The sequence below is a fragment of the Lepisosteus oculatus genome, chromosome 10 (genome assembly GCF_040954835.1).
Source record: "Lepisosteus oculatus isolate fLepOcu1 chromosome 10, fLepOcu1.hap2, whole genome shotgun sequence".
Classification (NCBI taxonomy): domain Eukaryota; kingdom Metazoa; phylum Chordata; class Actinopteri; order Semionotiformes; family Lepisosteidae; genus Lepisosteus; species Lepisosteus oculatus.
Window position 1 is genome coordinate 30,987,097 of NC_090705.1, and position 19,559 is coordinate 31,006,655.

Here is a 19,559-nt window from a genome sequence, read left to right on the forward strand (position 1 = left end):
GACGTTTGCCTCAACTTGAGCTGCATTTTTGTTATGCAGTACCGATAAAAGGTCCAAAATGATCAATTTATGTTTCATCCGACCATAAAATATTATTTAAATATGATGTAGTAATTCTAAGTTTCCTCTATATGTTGTTCACCCACATAAAATGCTTCTTCTGCGCAACCTACAGTAGTTATGAATAACACATTAATGTAGATGACATTAAACAGCAGTTTCTGACACACTGTATCCTGAAAATGCAAGACTGTTTTGGAGATCTCCAACTGACCTTTTAATATACTTATTTCCAAACTACTTGCTCAGAGCTCAGGTTGGCTTCACTTGCATCCTCTTTGTATCATGATTTCCACTATACCAGTAGCCTTAAATTTCTTAATAATGGACAAAAGTGGACAGGGGTAGATTCACCTTTTCTGGATTCTTACATATCCCTTTCCTAACCTGTGGAGGTCAATGTTAATTTGCCCACAGTCTTAAAAAGAGCCTTCTGATCTTGAATGCGATGATGCATGCTACTACTGAATGTCTTCCATGTTTTACCTCCATTTATACTCCAGGGAAAGACGAAACCTTGATATACTAGGAAAGCTTTCATTACATTTTCAAAGAGCAGAAAGTTATTGGAGACTTGTTTTGGGGGGCTTTCAACTATAGAAATACTAAAGGGTGTGAACAAATGTCTCCATTGAGTTCCTTAATGAAATACTTTCTGGAATGAACTTCTGACAAATATAATCATACATGTTCTTTGCAATGCCATTATGATTATAGACATTTTTAATTATTTAAGCATATGATGTTGTCTGTTTCTATTTAATCTAAAGTATAAGTACATCTGGAAAGCACTTAATTGTGGAGTATATAAAGCATATTTCAATACAGTATATCAGTATACCTCTGTAGTATCAGGAAGGCTGGTGCTGATACCCACAGATTTCTCACTTATCAGAAGGTTCTCAATATTTGTTCACTTTAAAAGAAGAAACCTGTTCATAGTTAAGGTCTAATTAATGTTTCATTGTGACTGACGGTCTTGATGATTTATGCTATTTGCTGGCTGTGCCTGTCTGTTGTTGTGGCCCAAAGAACAAAGGGGTGAGACAGGGCAGCTGGCTGGCGTTAGTGGTTGCCAGCACAGTGCATGAGCTGGCACCTGTGCTGTGCCACCTTTCATGCCCTTTATTAGTACAGTGTTTATCAGTAGCATGTACTAGCCTCTGTAGCATTTTTTAATTTAAACAGAGACTGGAAACTCTTTCAATTGAAATGTTCTTACACTGTTTTTTTTAATTGTATTTAGAGAGACATCTTAGATCCATTAAATGTCGAATTCTGCATTGTCTGCTGTAATACGATTATCTAGCAAAATGATTAGCAGTCCGGCTAGTTTCCTGGCAGAGCCCCTGATTTTCGTGTACTGGGATGTGGAGCAGGTGAAGTACAGATTCACTCACGGTTCCTCTGACCCAGATCAACAGATGAAGCCCATTACCAAGTTTGGCATGGGGATGGTCTTGGGACTAAAGAGAGGACAGCAGCTGTGTATGACCGGGGAGACAGTATTTCAGGACATAGTAACCACCAGCAAATATCTTTGCAAAACTTTTAAGCCTGCTATAACCAAGAGTCTTTTTTGCCATGGTGGTAGTATCAAATTTGATTGATTAATTTATTAGTCAAAACACAAAAACCTAGGTAGTTTGTGTGACTCCTATACGATTTACTCTTTAATAAATTCTATTTGGAAATGTCAGGCCCTAAGTATAACGGTAATTGAGGTGTATCACCTAGCTACATTTGCGTCATATTCAATCACTGATACTAATAAACATGTGTCCATCTGTATAAGGTTATGAATATGGCACATTACCAGCTGTCTGAGACAACAATACTGATTTCAAGCATAAGCATTTTTTTAACCTAAGAATGGATTGCTGTGACATTATTTAAAACACAAAAGGTATAAAAGACGACCTACATTGTAATTGTTATCCACCATAATACTGCTGCTTGGATGTTGCTTAAATGAATAGTGAAATAGCTGTATTAAACAGCTGTGTGCAATGGCCTGCAAATGGTCACTGTGCCCTTAAGCTTTTTTAATCAATAGCCAATGTAGATTTGTTTAAAGTCCATGGAACATCCAGCATTTTAAAACAGCTAAAATCACAGATTAAGTACAGCACTTTAAACACTAGATTACTGAAAACCTTTGAATAACATTTTAATATGCAATTTAAAAGAATGACACTGCAGAATGCAGAATAATGAGGAAAAGAAGTCATATACTATAAAAGCAGCTTATTAGTGACTTTTACAACAGTAATGTGCAAGGCATACTGTACATTTGTAATGCAAATTCCAACATCCTGTAGCTTTCTAGACCACAGCTGGCCATTCCTAATTTAAGTAAATCAACTAGACTTAGCAAACAGATCAAAAAGCCCATGTGTACGTTTTCTTCAAATGTGTTGCCTGATGTTGGTTTAGAAGTCAAAGCTATGACGTAGAACAGTAGATATATTGAAGAAATACAGTATTTAATTCAATTCCAGTTTTTTATTATATGAAAACAAAGTACCAGAGAAAGGTATTATAAAAAGGACCAGAGAAAGTTTCATAAATCAAAGATAAAAACCCTGAAGCTTTCTTCCTCGATATCTTATGTCATTTAAAGGTGTGTTTATTTCATAGGAAAATGTGACAGTCCAGAGATGCTGCAGAAGACAAGTTATGACATACTAGACAAAATCGCATTTGATAGCAATCATCAGACTGTGCTAAGCCATGGATGCTGGTTTCAATAAGCTTTTAATTAAGGATGTCTTCGGCAAATGCAAATAATTTGATACCATAAATACAGAACCACAGTGGAAATAAGTATTTGTGATCCTGGTTAATTTGAGCACCGAACACCAAGGAAGCTGAGAAAAGACACTGCCTTAAAAAAGGGTTGTACAGACACTGCCCTAAAACCACTCTACCATGTAAGAATGCATGTTAAGTGTTGCAATTCTCAAGTTCGGTAGAAAAGACCTCCTGCTCTAGAGACAGGATGATAAAATAGGATAAAAATTGTTAACAATATTTATGAATATAATTATATATACAGTACCATACTGTATATAGCTTATAGTGGTAGCTGAAAACAAAAAAAATGAAGTACACTCAGTATTGCACCTCCAACTCCAACAATTTTCCTTGCGCTTGGGTTCTGTGTTTTATAGTGATAGAGTAAAATCTTTACCTTAATAATTACTGTTATTACCTCATAATTACCTCCATAAATGCCTTTTGCCTCAAATTCCTCAAATTAAAACCTCAAGATTTCTAACACTAGTGTTTGACTGTGTTGTATCATATTAACATTCATTTTCTAATCTTTCTTCTTTCCAATCATTTCTTTCCTCTGCTCATTCTATAAGTCTTTTATTTGTAGTATCCCCCCCCCCCATCACCAGCTTATTCCTTGAAATTTGTAATGGTGATCCCAGAATCTATCCCAGATGCCAGTTGCTTGCATGCAGCAAACACACAGATTTAAAATAAGTTTTGACTTTGCACTTTTAGACGACACTATACTGTAAGTTGACAAGCAAATAAAATTAAACAAATAAAGGTGGCCAGGCTGATACTGTATATCCTTTATTGGGATATCAAGTTTTGCATTTGACCTTTGAAAGACTTGAGCTCAGTCTTCTGCTATCCAAAGAAACAATGCTACTTGAACAATCGACAATCAACACACCAATATCACAACATAAAATTTGTATAACCCAAAGCATGCACCCAGTAAACTACTGATATAAAATCAGACCACTATGTACCGTATTACCTGTGCATTAGTATACAACTGAAACTATTCATGAGACTACCTGCAATAAATAACCAACTCAGCTAACCACTTAACATTTCTACTGATGATATTCACGTTAATTGGAATACAGTAGCCACCCCAAACATCTAGCACCAAAATAACCCACAAAAATGGTCTTGTTATACACAGGTTGGGATTGGTTTGCTGTCACTTTTTAAGAGAAGGTGGGTTTCTGTGTGTGGGGAAATTAAAAGTAGCAAATACGGAAGCTAGAGAACCATTTCTTTAATAAAAAAGAAAGTTTGCAATAAATCTTCAGGATGTTACTTAACATATTTTAAGTTTTCTTTGAGAAGCGATTTTGATTTTTGGTATAAATAGGCTTTTAGACTTATAATTTTGCAGTGCAAAAAAACAGCAAAATGGTTAAAGTTTAATATTAACCAGGTTTGTGTAAAAATGCTTATTAAATCTGTTGAAATGTCTGGAGAGGGCACTTGGCAAAATTAATAACACAGCTGCCATACATTTACAGTAGTTTGAAAATCATTTTCAGAAACACACACATTTAGTCTTCACATCCCACCACCTTTGTCATCCAAAAACACATTTAATTCACTGTGACTAAACCACTTGTAAAGCCCCTGAGCTTGGAATGCATTTTTATAATAATAAAACCATACTGTCAGTTGATATAAAACAAGGACAAAATATTACAAATGTTTATAGGTATAGGTTAGTATAGGTTAGTCTGAACTGCTGGTTGGAAACTGGAATTCATTTCAGAAGCAAAAATATCATTACTTGTTATACAGTGAAACAACTTTCTCTCCATTACCTAGGTGAATCTATAGAAATACCCAAATACCTTTTTAGGTGCAAAACAGCTCACAATGACCCATGATGTTTAATGCATGCTCCTACTAATAAAATATTTTTATTCACAGCATTTAGTGAAAATAAATTAATTTTGAAGTGTATGCCAAAGTCTATAATTGTTTGCAATTCTTAATTTGTTTGCAATTCCCCACTGTTTCACTTTTTCTGCTTGCTAATTACTGTGTTGTTTGCCAATTCAACAAGTACCAGCAGCCATATCACCCTGCAACTCACAACTGGCAACCCACTGAAGCTAAGCAGGTGTGAGCCTGGTCAGTACCTGGATGAGGGACATCCTGGGAAAAACTAAGGTTGCTGCTGGAAGAGGTGTTAGTGTTAGGGGCCACTCAACCTGTGGTTCGTGTGGGTCCCAATGCCCTAGTATAGTGATGGGGACACTATAGCGTAAACAGGCGCCGTCCTTTGGATGAGACGTAAAACCGAGGTCCTGACTCTCTGTGGTCATTAAAAATCCCAGGATGTTTCTTGAAAAGAGTAAGGGTGTAACCCCGGTGTCCTGGCCAAATTTCCCATTGGCCCTTACCAATCATGGCCTCCTAATAATCCCCCTCTATGAACTGGCTTCATCACTCTGCTCTCCTCCCAACTGATAGCTGATGTGTGGTGAGTGTTCTGGTGCACTATGGCTGCCATCGCATCATCCAGGTGGATGCTGCACATGGGCGGTGGTGGAGGGTAACTTTACCCATTACCTGTAAAGTGCTTTGAGTGCAGTGCTGAATAATTAATATTATTAATTAATTATTAAGTTTGCAAACTACTGTACACCAGAATCTACATCACTGATATACTGTAGATCAGGGAGAAAAGGGGACCAAATATGAATCCATGGGGTACATCACAGCTCACATCTAATTAAATTAAAGGTTTACCCCTCAAGAACACATGCTGGTTAGGTTCTCAATCTGTGTAGATGGTTATGCAGTAGGTAAAGGATGAATACTCAAATTGAGGTAATAAGTGGAGTATAACATGATCTGTATTAGAACAGTTACTCTGTTTCATTTATATCAATCATCTATATTCCAGTAAAATTAAATTAATAGTGACTGCTCAAATTTGCAGATTATACCAAATAAGGAGAAACAGAAAACACTGTAAAAGCAGCAGATAACATTTACTGTACAAATATTTTGATAAAATTAAAGACTTAAAGAAAACCAGAAATACTGAACTAAACGAAGATACTTAAAAAAGACTTAGGTGATGTTGTAACACATCGTTTCCATTTTCTAGACAATGTGAGGACGAAATTAAAAAGTCAAACAAAACTCTAGGATATATATTAAAAGGCACTGAATTTAAATAAAGGGATGTTATGTTAAAATTATTTAATGCAATAATAAGGTCTTCTTTGGAGTTTTGATCATCACATTACAGAACCTGATAACCTATTCAAAATCCTCAAAGTCACTGACAAAGTAAACCTAGTAATCAAAATGAACACAAAACAAAATTAAACTAGAGGGTTCAAGTGGAATGTGAAAGTTCATTTGAAACTGAAAAAAAGAGGAACTTCTTTCTAGAAATGGCTGAATGAGATCCTTGGATCAATTAACTATTGGACAGGATAGATGAATCAAATGGCCTCTTCTTGTTTGCAAACCTCCTTATGTTGTTATTGTAATATTATGATCTGTGGAACCATTCCCAGTCCTAGACTTGAGAGACGCCCAAAGTCAGATTTGAAATATTCTAGCAAGGGGTTTACAAATAATATTCTCTTTGTCATACTTCAGAAAATGTGGAATGTTATCAGATGTATTACTTTTTAGCTGTCCAAACTTGTGCAGACCCTTAGCTGTATTTACATCTGGCATAAATCCTGTGTGATGCACTAATTCAGCATGTTTATGAATTCTTTGTTATCAGCTCATACAATCTATTATCTTTTAAACAATGACTTTGAGGTTTTACTTTTGTAGTACTGTAGTTTTACAGTACTGAAAAAAAATGCTTTGCATTATACCTTCCTCTGTTGCACTATGCTTTTTTGTATTCCTTGTTGGCAACTCTAATGTATTTTTTCTGTTGTGCCTGCAGCTTGGCATACTCTAAAAAAAGTCTTCAAATTTTCCGCCCTTTTATGCCCTTTTTTTTGGAGAGCTTGAATTTTCTTCTTAATGTATACAGTAAACAATTTATTGTAATACAATACTAGCAAAATTTGAGTATTTTTGGGGACAAATTCATTTTGAGTCATAAACATATTTCTAAAGAACAACCCTCCTAATTGTATTCACTCTGAATCCATCTGGTCCCAGTTTGCCACTCCTGAGGTCTGCTTCATTCCTTTGCTTGTATTTCTAAATTATGCACCCTAATGGACTCAGTTTTTTAGAGATTTAATAAATATGAGATATTATAATGGTGACTTCCCATGTAATTTTTAATCTTTTTATGTAGTGCCATTTCTTGAACTCCATTATTCCCTAACTCTCGGAACAGTACAACCATAACTGGAGTTGTGGCTGAAAGTATCCCAAAGTATCCCGTCAATTAATCAATGTGTTTTTGTACATTAATAAAAAAACAGACCTATTGAGTCAATGGCCACAGAATAATAAACAGTATCTCATAGCAACAAGAATGCAGTGACGGCTTGAGACATGCAGAAAATATGGAACGTGTTTCAAGCACAAAGGTTTTCCACCGGCACCATCATGGAGAGCCAACATCTTTAATGAATCTTATGTAATTAAACTAGTTGTTGTGTTCAAGTAATGTCTTGTTTGGGAGACTATAAGATTATTTAGCTACAATTATAAGGTATTTTGCAGTTAGTTTGCAAGCTAGTACAGTAATCTACAGTAGCCTTTAGACAGCTAGGGGGCAGAGGCAGGGCAGGAGGTGAAGTTACCACCTGGGCTCAGCTTTTCTTGTGGGAAACCCTGGATATGATACCACAACTAGTCAAAACTATCTTCTAAAAATTATAAGTACTTTTGACAAACAACACATAAAAAGTACAATCAGTTCTGCTATAATGCAATAACCATGCAATAGGAACCACTAAGTCAGTGTTAATAGGCTAGGCAGTAAATGTGCTGAAGATACCTCCACGTCTGGACTTTTATTGATACAAACTGCTATATTATATTTATGTAGTATGGATAAATGTTAAAACAGTTAAGGCTGGATTTCAATATAATAAGAAAGGGCGTGCATATCTTATTTATATCAGTAAAAGAAAACATGCACTGAAGTCTTTTATTTTGACCTAACCATTTTATGGTAAAAAAAATAACAACATATGTATAAAAATGTTTTACATCACTACATCACTTAACCAAAATTATTCCTCTCTGAAAAAAAAATCAGTGCGACAAATATAACTTGTGGTTAAACTTATTTTTTTTTAAAAAACTAAAGAATATTCAAAAAATACATTTTTGGATGACAAAATGAGACACAAGCATGAATTCTGGACTCCATAATAAAATGACAGGATGATAAATAGAATTGCTCTTATACAATGTATCCATCTTATGAAACATTTCCACCTTTTGTACAAGCTATTTAAAAACAGCATAACAAAATTTTAAAGTTTGTTCTGGAATCATACTACATATCAGTGATGTGTATGTCCTGTACAAAGGCATTAATGAAATTATATACAATGTCATAATATTGGATTGTTGCTGAGGAGTTTAGAGCTGATGTTTTATAGTACTGAATTCAAAGCTATTTTTTTAAACAAACAATGAATCAAGTGTAAATAATCATACATTTTGAAAACACCTTAAGTTTGCAAAACCTCTGGAGGGGTATAACTTTCAAATATACATGATGATTTTGACAACAGTACTGTTTGTAACTTTAAATGATGACAATTTCAAGCAGCAAAAAAAAAAACTGTAAGAGTTACATTAGGTCATCACAAATTAAAATGTTATTATGGACATGTTGTACATCTGTACAATAAGTTGTAAAAGTTCAGATTTTTATGTATGTACATTCACACTAGTGTTGATAGAGTAAATAAAAAGAAAGTATGTCCGTATGTGCATTTACAATTTTACCAAAATGAAAAAAAAATCCTAGTAAAACACAATAGAAATGATTCAATTTGTGAACATATTGGTCAAAATGTTTATAAATATAACTACTGTATATATACATTTTATATAATAGTTTCATTTGTGAACAAAATCAAGTGTTTACTCAAAACAACTTTGAAAGTTTTTATCAACATTCTTCTGAATGTTTCAGCTACAAGGTGAATACTCAAGTACAGTATGTTAGGACATAATTCTGCTTTCTGTGGCACTTATAAATAATGAGCAAGCAATGGGAAGTGAAAATGAATCTCAGGATTTTTCAAGAATGATAGAACAGTATACAGTAAAATTTCCATAAAACGTGTATCAGCCATGGTAGGGAGAATACTAAACTATCTTCCTAAACCAGGGCTTTGTCATGTAATTTTAGGCAATTTCAGTTAGGCTTCATACAACAGTAAAACTGTTGGGTTTATATGGAAAAAAATGTGCATTTTATAATACTCTGGCACACTTGATATGTAATTTATTTGAAAAAAAATCCACGCAGTTTCTGCAAAGCAAGATGATTGGTACATTTGAAACCACTTTGTACTATTTTTTCTTCAAAAGCTGAAACGTACTGCCATTTACCACTTTATAGCAATAAGACATATGCACACAAAACAGTTGGCCTCAAATCAATGACAAACCACCTTTTACATTGCCCAGAATTTATTTAAGGAAAAACCACAAGAAAAATTTAAGGAACTGCCCAGAAACCTTATGCCTTTGAAGACCCCCATCTTTCACATAGCAGTGCTCATTCAGGTGTTATTTAATTCAATACAAGCAAACAAGGGCATTAAGTCCTGAAAACACTTGCTGACCACAATGCTCTTAAATTTCACGTTTTGCACCACATAAATAAAATGGAAAAATACTTTTCTCCTTTTACTACATGTAGAAATCTCAAACATTATACAGTCTTTTACGTTTGTTACAGATTATGGCATAATTATGATCTTGCTATTTCATTTGTTATGTACTGAAGTATAAGGAAATTATTTAATTTGTTTTTCCCATTGACTGTACAGGACTATGACATAATAAAACAAGGCTCCAAATGACATAATGTTTTGAACAACAACAAAAACGGAAGAAATGAATACAAAATATGTTCTGTCTAAAAGGAACAAAAGGAAAAAAAAGACTGTCTTAAGCACAAAATAACAAATATTTCTGAATATATGTAAACAACGTTACATAACCAGATTCCCCCACTGCCAGTATTAAAATTGTCCAAGAATCTACCCTAATTTTCTTTGAATTCCTGGATTCCCTTGAAAGTACTGTACTGTATATCTTTCCTTTACAGCAACAACTTACTGTTGACTTGCACATAATGTTTTATACTAAGAGCTGAAATTTACTATTCAAATGCCACAAGAAACTGTAATATGTTGGAGGCCTTGTTAATATGGGTCATCACACTATTAATTGCTAACAAACAGCTATTCAAATTGACATTTACTGTAAATATAGTACAATTACATATTCCTAGTTAAGACCACACTAAAAATGTATTTGGATCTGAACAAATTATACATTTTCTACATTTGAACTTCTAAACTTCATTAAGGACAGATCTTCTGAAATGATGAATACAGGGCATTCAGCTAACATTTTACTCCTGGGCTGCTTTGTGACTGCTAAATGACTTCACCATTAACACCTATTTTATTAACAATGGGCACATCTGCAATATGGGGAGAATATACTGTACAGTAGTTCACATTTTCTAACTATTTACTAACCAATTTATTTAATTCATGGTTGAGAGGGAGCCAGAGCGTAATCTGGCAAGCGACAGATGTACAGTAGAGCAGGATACACCCTGGATGGGACACCAGTCTATCAAGGTGTACACACAGGCACGCTCCCATTCACACCAGTGCCACTTTTCCCAGAAGCCAATTAACCTACTAGTATGTCTTTGGTGTGTGGGAGGAAACCAGAGCACCTCGGGACAACCCATAGGAATACATTTACATTGATAAAAATGCACGGGAATACAATTTAAAATAGTTTGCTTATACTTTGTTTATTGTGACATGCTATGACAAAAGTCAAATACATCATCATCATTTTTCTCTGAGGTAGATTTCTCTGAGCCATTCTACCAGTTGTCATGCATGTACTAATTCTAGGAAAATGCTGCGTTTCTTTGTGCTCGAGGCTCCAGCAGGGCAGTTCTACTGCTATTGTCAAAGATCTCACCTACTGTTGATATCAAGGTGGAGTTAAGGGAAAGTAATCTTTGAACTGAGTTAAATGTAAGGTGAAAATTGTCAAGAGTGAGGGAAGAATGCAATCTGTTTTGGTTAAGCTTTGTTGGAAATTGTGCTTAAAAGGTTATTTACATTGTGCGAGGTTCTGAGTGGGTTATCATTGTCGCAATATGATTTTCAAGTGGCCATTGGAACAAACAACCTTCACAGGACTTTACTGACATGCAAAACCATCAAGGCTGGAGCTGCACCATGAATGTCCCAGAGCCAGAGCTTCTGGTTTGAAGAAATCCCATCTTCCAGGCAAGATCCCATGTATGGTCAGTAAAAACATCCACAATGGGATACAGAGAGGTTGAAAGTCATCAACAGGGCCCTTGAAAACAGCGTCATAATTTACAGTGTTCACTTCTAGAAACCACTTACTAAATCCATTTTAGTAAATATTTCCCATTTCTCAACAGCTGAAATGAAGTGCAGGTCCCACCAATATGGAGCTCGACCTGTCTTCTGTAAAATTTGTAAAAAATGAAAATCTTCTGCAGACTATTTTAGACCCAACAGTCCCCAAAAAGACCTGAATTCATCAAAGACTAAGAACACTGTATGAATGCTGAGAGAATCGTTTTGTTTTTGTTTAAATTATGACCTACTTATGCTGACTACATCCTCTAGGAAAAAATAAGCTTATGAAGTGTTTTGCCAGCTGAGAGGGAGAAAATAAGCATTTTGGGGATTCCCAGACCTTGTGTAAAAATACAATTTGCTTCCATTGCACTTTACATATTACTACAGTATATTATTCCTAGATCTACCTGATTCTTTTATAAATTACACTTTGCAGCATATTTTGGAATCTTATGTAAGTTTTATGGAAGAGGTGGCTGCCAACAGTTGCCAATGTGATTTAGCAAAACATTAGGTACAAAAAGGACTCAATTAGATCACATGGTGTGAGAAAGCATACAAGAAATGTATTATTAAAAGTATTAAAACATGCTGCACATTTTACTATTATCCTGTTGGTCAGTTACAATTGTAAGTTTTATAGATAATTTAAGCACTCATAGCGCATGCTGAAACTCTATGTACATTTAAGATTGGGTGGCTTTGACAGTGAGGCTACAAAATGACCTTTCAGTAATTCTCTTTATTTGGAAACCTACATTTAAACTGTTATGCACACGATGAAATAAACAAAAGAGTGACCCATGTCAATTGATTAGCTATATCTGAATACAGATCCAAAGGAAACTGGCTGCCATTGTTCTATCATTAAAGTAACGTATATAATGATAACTGTCTTTCAAAAACAAAGCTAGGTTAGTTGAGAACATACTCTCATTTCTAATGACAGCCTGGCGAAGATCTCACGCCACAGGCACATAGAAAACAAACAGTGAAAGAAGAAAAAGTTAATAATATCTTAGGAAGTGGCAGTATTAGAAATTGCAAGTGCCAACAAAAGATTTAATCTTACAAATAAAAAAGACCACAAGAAACAAAGATGAATAGCTCAATCTCTCACAGATTTTCTAGTTATTGTCAGTGGCTCATTGGAATGACTTGTGTCCTGTGTCTGCAGGTGCTATTAGGAGCTTGATAAAAAATGTAGGATGGCATCATTGGACTGCAATAAATTAAAATAAAACGCATTTTCCCTCTAACAGATTTGTAAATTAACTTTAGCCAGTGAAGCATTCAACTAGTATGCAGATGGGGCCAATCAATCAAAGAATAAACATCACAATGACAATTGTGATGAGGGTGCCAGCAATAAATTTTAAAACAGAAATATATAATGGGCATCATGTTTCCCCAAGAATTACTTTAGAGACCATTCAGTAAACAGAATCAACATAGTAATGTATAAGATGGACAATACAAACAGTATGTACCAGTGTAAACCTTGAGGAACATGTACTTAATTTAAAAAACATATTCTTATCATACTTTTCAACCATATACCTATATATTTATAAACCTGACTACCTAAAGTAAAAATAGTGATCACTGGCCGAGATGGACCTGGAATTATTTTTATTGAGCTGTCTAAATTTAGTTTAATCAAAGAAAGGCTGCTGAAAATGATCAGAATTAAGCAGCAAATCAGTATTAAATTGTGATAAAATAGGTCTGGTTGAGCACAAGACTGTCATTAAAATAAAGGAGGATATGAAATTTGCCTGAACATTATTGCTGTTCAGATGGAGATGGAGATGGAAAAACGTGTAGGTCATAGTATGGAATCAAATGCAACTCTTTTAGTAACTGGAATAGATCTGAAACCATTATATCTGTCAGATATTACACACTGTGAAAGAATTTGTAAATCTGAAACCATTCAAAGGAGTTTCCCCCAAGATCAATAGCACACAATTTCACTTTAGACAACTTGTGAGACTCCAGACTACATATCGTGGTCTACCATAAATGAAAAGGTTTATCATAAATAAAAGCACGAATAAATCTTCTTAAAACAGTGTAAGTCTTCTTGTCTAATACTATTCAAAATAATGTACTAAGTAATGTACTAAAAATGTTTAAATCACCTTTCAAATAATTCAATCCTTTTGAAGTGCAATAAAAACAAAAGCTTTTGTCTTATGGCTGAAACTTGCGTCTGACAGACACAAGTATGATTCTCTTAACATGAATATCCAAAACTATTTTAAATTACGCATTTTAAAAATACACAGAAATATTTACTTTTGTAAAGCCATTTGAGTATCAAGGATTACTTTCTCAATTCTGTGAAACCCTTATTAAATCTTGAAAACACATGCCTACTGCTCACATTTCCCAGTAAACTAGTAATGGCAGGGATCTACTGTACATGCAGACTTGAACAGTGAAGCTGCCATAAATTCAATTTTTTTTAAAGTTTTAACACACAGCTTAAGTTGTATAATGTTATTCAGATGTCCGATTGAACAAAACTTCAGAAATAATTAGAAATTCATATTTTCTTCTGTAACTAATCCAAACATATTATTTGCAACAAACAAAACCATTTTGAGTTAAAGGGTTGCCTGCCATGATGACTATTTTAAAAAAAAAGCTTCCACAAAACCAGTAAGAGCAAACTGCATTAAGTCATCCCACCACCCGCCACTTCTTCCTACAGAGATAAAGTCCCTTTTCCTGTCAATTAAAGTGACTTGTAAATTCTTCAACAGTATCCAAGTTTTAAGCGGCACTTTCTTCTATAATTTTCTGCGATTGACCAGTGTACCATCCAATGCCTGGAATACTTTTCACTAAATTAAAAACAGTTCATTTATCAAATAAACCATAAAAAGACAATTCATAAATTAAATTATAGAAATCGAATAACAATAATGACATTTGAACTCTCTCTCCAATTTGAACAAAAAAAAATCACTTTCTCCGTAAAAAGGCAAACAATTCTTTTTCAATAAATTGTGTTTCTATAATTATTTGCACTGCTATTAATGTCCTGTACAACAGTACAATGTAACAATGTACTGTTAACAACGTCAAAACAGTGAAGCTTGTAGGTCTTAACAGTCGTTATTGCTGTTGGTGAAAAGTGTATTTTTTGTTTTGTTATTTTAAACTTAGCAGAGAAAAACAACTGGGCTTGTAATCATCAAGGTACCCAAATGTTGCTTCTGGCGTTTCACCTACAAATTGCTGACGTGAACTCTGTATAAATAGTGACCAGGACCGCTTCCATACCAATGCATGCTTTCAATTTGTATTCAATATCCTCCTACCATACCATAAAGCAAAAAATAAAAATCACGGTAAAAAAGAAATGCCCTATCAACATTGTTAACCCAAAGATCTATATCGTAAAAATCATAAGCAGACCACGCTTCAACTTCTGCACTTCTTTAGTTACTCTCTTTAATAAACACGGGTCAAAACACGCTTGACGCTGAATTACTGTATATCACTTAATAGCTTCAAGTTATAATTGCAATTTCAACTTATACGTTTTGTACACAAAACCCTGCTGCAGTACTCAAACTGTCATAGTGCATTTCCGTATCGATCATCAACATTTACTTACTAAGTCGAATGGGCTGCTGATTTCCTCGCCTGCTACCAAAATAACTTCACTTCTCACACAGCTGCGCTGCACTGTGGTGTTTGACCTGAAATACCCTACTGCAGAATCTCTGATCTCCCAGAATTCTGATACATTGCATATAGCAAAATCCCTATCTACGGCAGCTCCAAAGGGACAACCAAACCACATATACTGTACTTCACTTTCACTTTACTTACCACACAGAAATTGTGCACAGTTAATACATCCCCCGTTTACAGTATCTCTGAACGTGAGTCCATGATTTCTACAGTGCTCATGTGAGATCACGATAAAAGTGACACATATTAAGAAAGATAATGTATGTTGCCAGTCTTTTGGTGGGCATAAGAAACTACTGAAAAGTCACCCGAAAACTGTAGCAGTACAGTACCATTTTTTTTAAAAGCTCCGCAGGAAATAATTTTCGTTACTAGGTAGAAAATGTAGGACTCCAGAAAAAGTCAAACCTTTAAAAAATGTTCACTCACGACCACTACCTGCTGTTGTTATAAATGGAGAACTCCTTAGTATATAATGCAAAACTCCGTCCAGAACTGAATATTTTGAGTAGCATATCAAATGTATGTTTTCATCAACTGTTACTGTACATGTATGTGAATTTGGACATCACAGCATTTATAAATGATATTGTTATTGTACATAAGACAAGCGTAAACGCCTGCAATTTGAATTCCACAAAAATACAATATAATAAAATCCATTTTGTTGAATGTTTAACAAGTAGGTCAGTGTTTAAAAGGAACTGAAATAAGTAGTATATTAAAATGGGTAGAAAAGGCTCTGGAAACGCAAAGGTCAATCGATAATACAGTATATCAACGCATTTAGATCACATTAAGAAGCAAGTACTACGGTTCACTGTCACTGCTAAAGGACCACCGTGTTAAAGGTTAAATATGAAGGTCAAGTATTAGCGTCGAGCCTCATGTGTCTATAAAGTGCAAAACAAGTGAAGAGTTAAATACGTTAAAAGGAAAAGCTCCAAAATTAATTAATTAAAAACACGCAAAGGGTGACAACAATACTCTGAGATTTTTTAGTCAAAAATAAGGTAAAACACCTCTGCTTTAAAAAAAAATAGTAATTCTTAGTCATGTCACTAAGAATAAGTCGCGATTTTCTGGCACCTCGCATATCTGTGTATAGCCCAACAGGTATTTTGACTGCTACTAGTTGACACACACCTCCCAGTGCAAAGCAATAAACTAATAAACGTTATTCTCCAGTTGTCCCTGCGAAAAGTTTTTACAAATGCAAAAGAGTTACACTATAATAAACACCCATAACCTGTGTGGGCATTTTCTCAGAAACGATTTTTTTTACCTCCGCCAACGTTTATCTTTGATATCTGACGGCCATTAAGTTATTGCTTGTATTCAAATAATAATAAAAAGTAATTCTAATGAGGTCGTTAAAGCAAACCTTTCTCTCCGTGAAATGCAGCGCAGTTCTAGAAGCCCGTCCGCCTTTATTTCACAAACGTCACTCTTTCTGTGCAACTGTTCTCTCACTATTAACTGAGATTCGGAAAACTAAATGCCAACCTTTCCACGCAGTTGAGGGCTCTAAGGAGGCATTTTGCGGCGGAAGGAGGATTTGTTTCTCCATTGAATCGGCCTTCATTAATAATAAATTACCGATCTTACCTGCGCGTGTACACGAAGGTGAATAGATGCGGCTCCTGCCCTGAAATGACCCAGACGAACGAAAAGTCTGAATAAATAAACTTCAACATGGACTCTGGAATAACACTGACACTGCAGCTCTCGAATTGATCGCTATGGGGAATCAGAGAGCTGTTTGGTTGTTTTTTTTGTCAGTAACCGAATACAGCCTCGCCCTTGTCGTCTAGCTATTCCAGCCGAGCCTTAAATCACAAGTTTCACAGCCGATCAAGAAGGGAATACAGAAGGAATATGGAAGGATACTGTGGAGGGGTGGAAAAAATGAATCTTCTTTAAAATACGATTTTAAGGTGCCCAGAATGCAGCTAGTCATAAGTCAATTGATTTTGTATAATACATAAGAACCGTTTTATTGTTTCTGTCTATCACACGACTCGTACAGTATATTATGCCAACAGAATTTTCCATAGAACCACAAGCATGATTTCAATTAGTTTTCAAACATCAGTCAAAAATACGTTTACAATAAATTTTAGAACAGAAAGCCACATGAAAGTGAGAAGACACATTGATCCAATCGAGGCAAGGAAGGGATCACTGTTTTTTAGTGTCCCAAAAATAGATTCATTTTTTTTTGTGAAATTGGATCCCACATCAGTCCACCTATTATCAGATAACTTCCTACGGTAATAATACTGTAGATAAAGCCTTCTTTTAAAGGAACGCAGCAACCTGGAACCTATCCTGGAAGTACACAGCACAAGGTGGGGTTTCAAGCTTCACAGGCACCCCAGTTTAGACTCAAGCCTAGTACCCAATTGCAGTGATCTGTCAGTTGTCTGCCATGGCATTGTGCCAATGGGATTGGAATCATTACTATGTTCAAAAAATGGATTAATAAGAGTTTTAACTTAATTTCTATTCATTCTGGCATAAAGCAATTGGGTATAAAGCACACAAGCTGTGTCCTCATGTCTTCCTTAGTAACTTCCTTATATTTAATTGAAGTTAAAGATATTTGGTTACAGAAAGCAGGCTTTAAAATAATGTTGTAACTTGGTTCTTAGTTTTGCTTCTTTTGAAAATTGTACTTTTAATGTTTTTTTTTTCCAATATACTTTCCTATGTTAGTTTTATTGTTCACTTTTTACATTCTTTACTTTTAAAGATTCAATGCCGGTTTGAAACCCTTCATTGATTGTCTGCAGAATTATTTGCCTGTGGTGAGAAAGTTTCTCTCTGAGGTGCCTGTCATAAAATGCAAACAGAACATAAACATGCTTCATGCCGTCTTGAAATTCAGCTCACAAAGACATGTTAATAAGACCGCACCTCAAAAGCCAAGCGCTGACCGCTGTCACTAGCACTAGTGCTGAAATCATGCACAAAGCATTGTTCCAAAATCTAATTGCACTGCAAATAATGCTTTGGCCTCACTTTGAATTTAATGATTGGGTGTTAATATGTTTGCTTAGTGATCAGAATCTGGCCCATAGTGTTTAAAGTCGGTCTGGCAAGTGAACTGATGAGCCAGATGAATAGGCCTAAGCATACTGTATGTGCAGGAGTCTCGCATGCCACTAGGAGTTTAGCCCATAGGAAAGCTGTATGGTGATGTATTGTGGCATACATAAAACATTTTTACCTTTTTTTCTGAATTCGTGATCTTCACTCATGATAATGGACAGCCCAGTGTCAAAAAGTAAATAGCTCCAAATTGTGAAGATTCATAGCCAAGCAGGAAGTTTGTTTTTCCTGCTGCAGGAGAGGAAATCCAAGACTAATTTTGTGTGTTTACTTAAAAAATATTTTACTTCTGTCATTAGCTGGTATTGGAATAACTAAAACAAATTGCAGTATTAAGCAGTGCTTGCAATAACTATTATACCAGGGCAGAATAGGCCAAGGAGGCTTTAGGAATGGTATAAAAATAATAAAGTCTAAAGAGCATAATGGTTTCCAGCTTCATGTGAATACCCATTATGAGCTCCATTGAAATCACAGGCTGGAGTATTAGTTCTTGGCACGGTCACTTAAGGTAGATGGGCTCTGACAGAGATACCAACAAAATGGAAAGCAAAAGTTGTGGCACCAACTCATGTGTATGTCTTGACTCTGGAAGATCTGTTCGCCAGAGGTACAGCTTAATCAACAAAGACACCCACATTTCTTTTTGGGAGCCAATTGTGTTGACAAGGAAGAAAAGGATTTTAATATTGTACCAGTTATTGGGCAGGAAAAGGGAAAAGGTAGACCCTTCTATTTCTTTCTGAGAAAGATCACAGATTAGAGAAAGGAAGAAGTTAAAGTGAGGATGAATGAGTGGAGGACAAATCACTCCATGAAAAGATTGAAGTTAAGGCATTCACAATGTAATGTAGCTGCTAGAAGGGACCATTTTTCCAGAGATAGAAGGATCTATCCTTGCCATCAGAGGCCAGATTTTTGCCACCAAGGACTTCCAGAAGCACATTCTGAAGAATAATGTTTCTGACATGTGCCATTCCTGTGGGACCAGAACCAAGTCCATTCAACACATCATTGAATGATATCCAGCACTCAGCAACACTATGTACCTTCAGTGGTAGTTAAAAATATGCACCAACAGCTTGCCTAAGACAACTGGCTTAGTGTAGTCCTTGTATTTGCCTTTTTTCTTGCTTCCTCACTTTCCTGGAAGATGAAAATGCTGTGTTTACTTAAGCACCTTAGCCTCTTCAAGCTTAGTGCTTTCTGTGTTATATGTAAAGCTTTATGTGTTTGCAGTACCCTGGATTTGTTTACATTAAATGCCAGCTGGCAGATATTTGCCCAGTATTGAATTTTATCTTAATCTTTTAAATATTATTCTGTGGTTTC

At 35.2% G+C, this 19,559-nt stretch overlaps 1 protein-coding gene across 4 annotated transcripts in view; it reads right to left on the bottom strand.

Moving 5' to 3' along the window:
- Positions 1–16,851, bottom strand: part of thrb (thyroid hormone receptor beta) — a 134,575-nt gene extending 117,724 nt beyond the window's left edge. The window contains exon 1 of one of the 4 annotated variants that reach the window (XM_015357507.2): positions 16,722–16,851. The gene's annotated coding sequence lies outside the window, so the exon portion shown is untranslated. Of the gene's footprint in view, positions 1–15,033; positions 15,268–16,497; positions 16,519–16,721 lie in introns of those variants that run through there. The other 3 variants (XM_015357503.2, XM_015357505.2, XM_015357504.2) reach the window with 3 other exon arrangements.
- Positions 16,852–19,559: the final 2,708 nt, after the last annotated feature.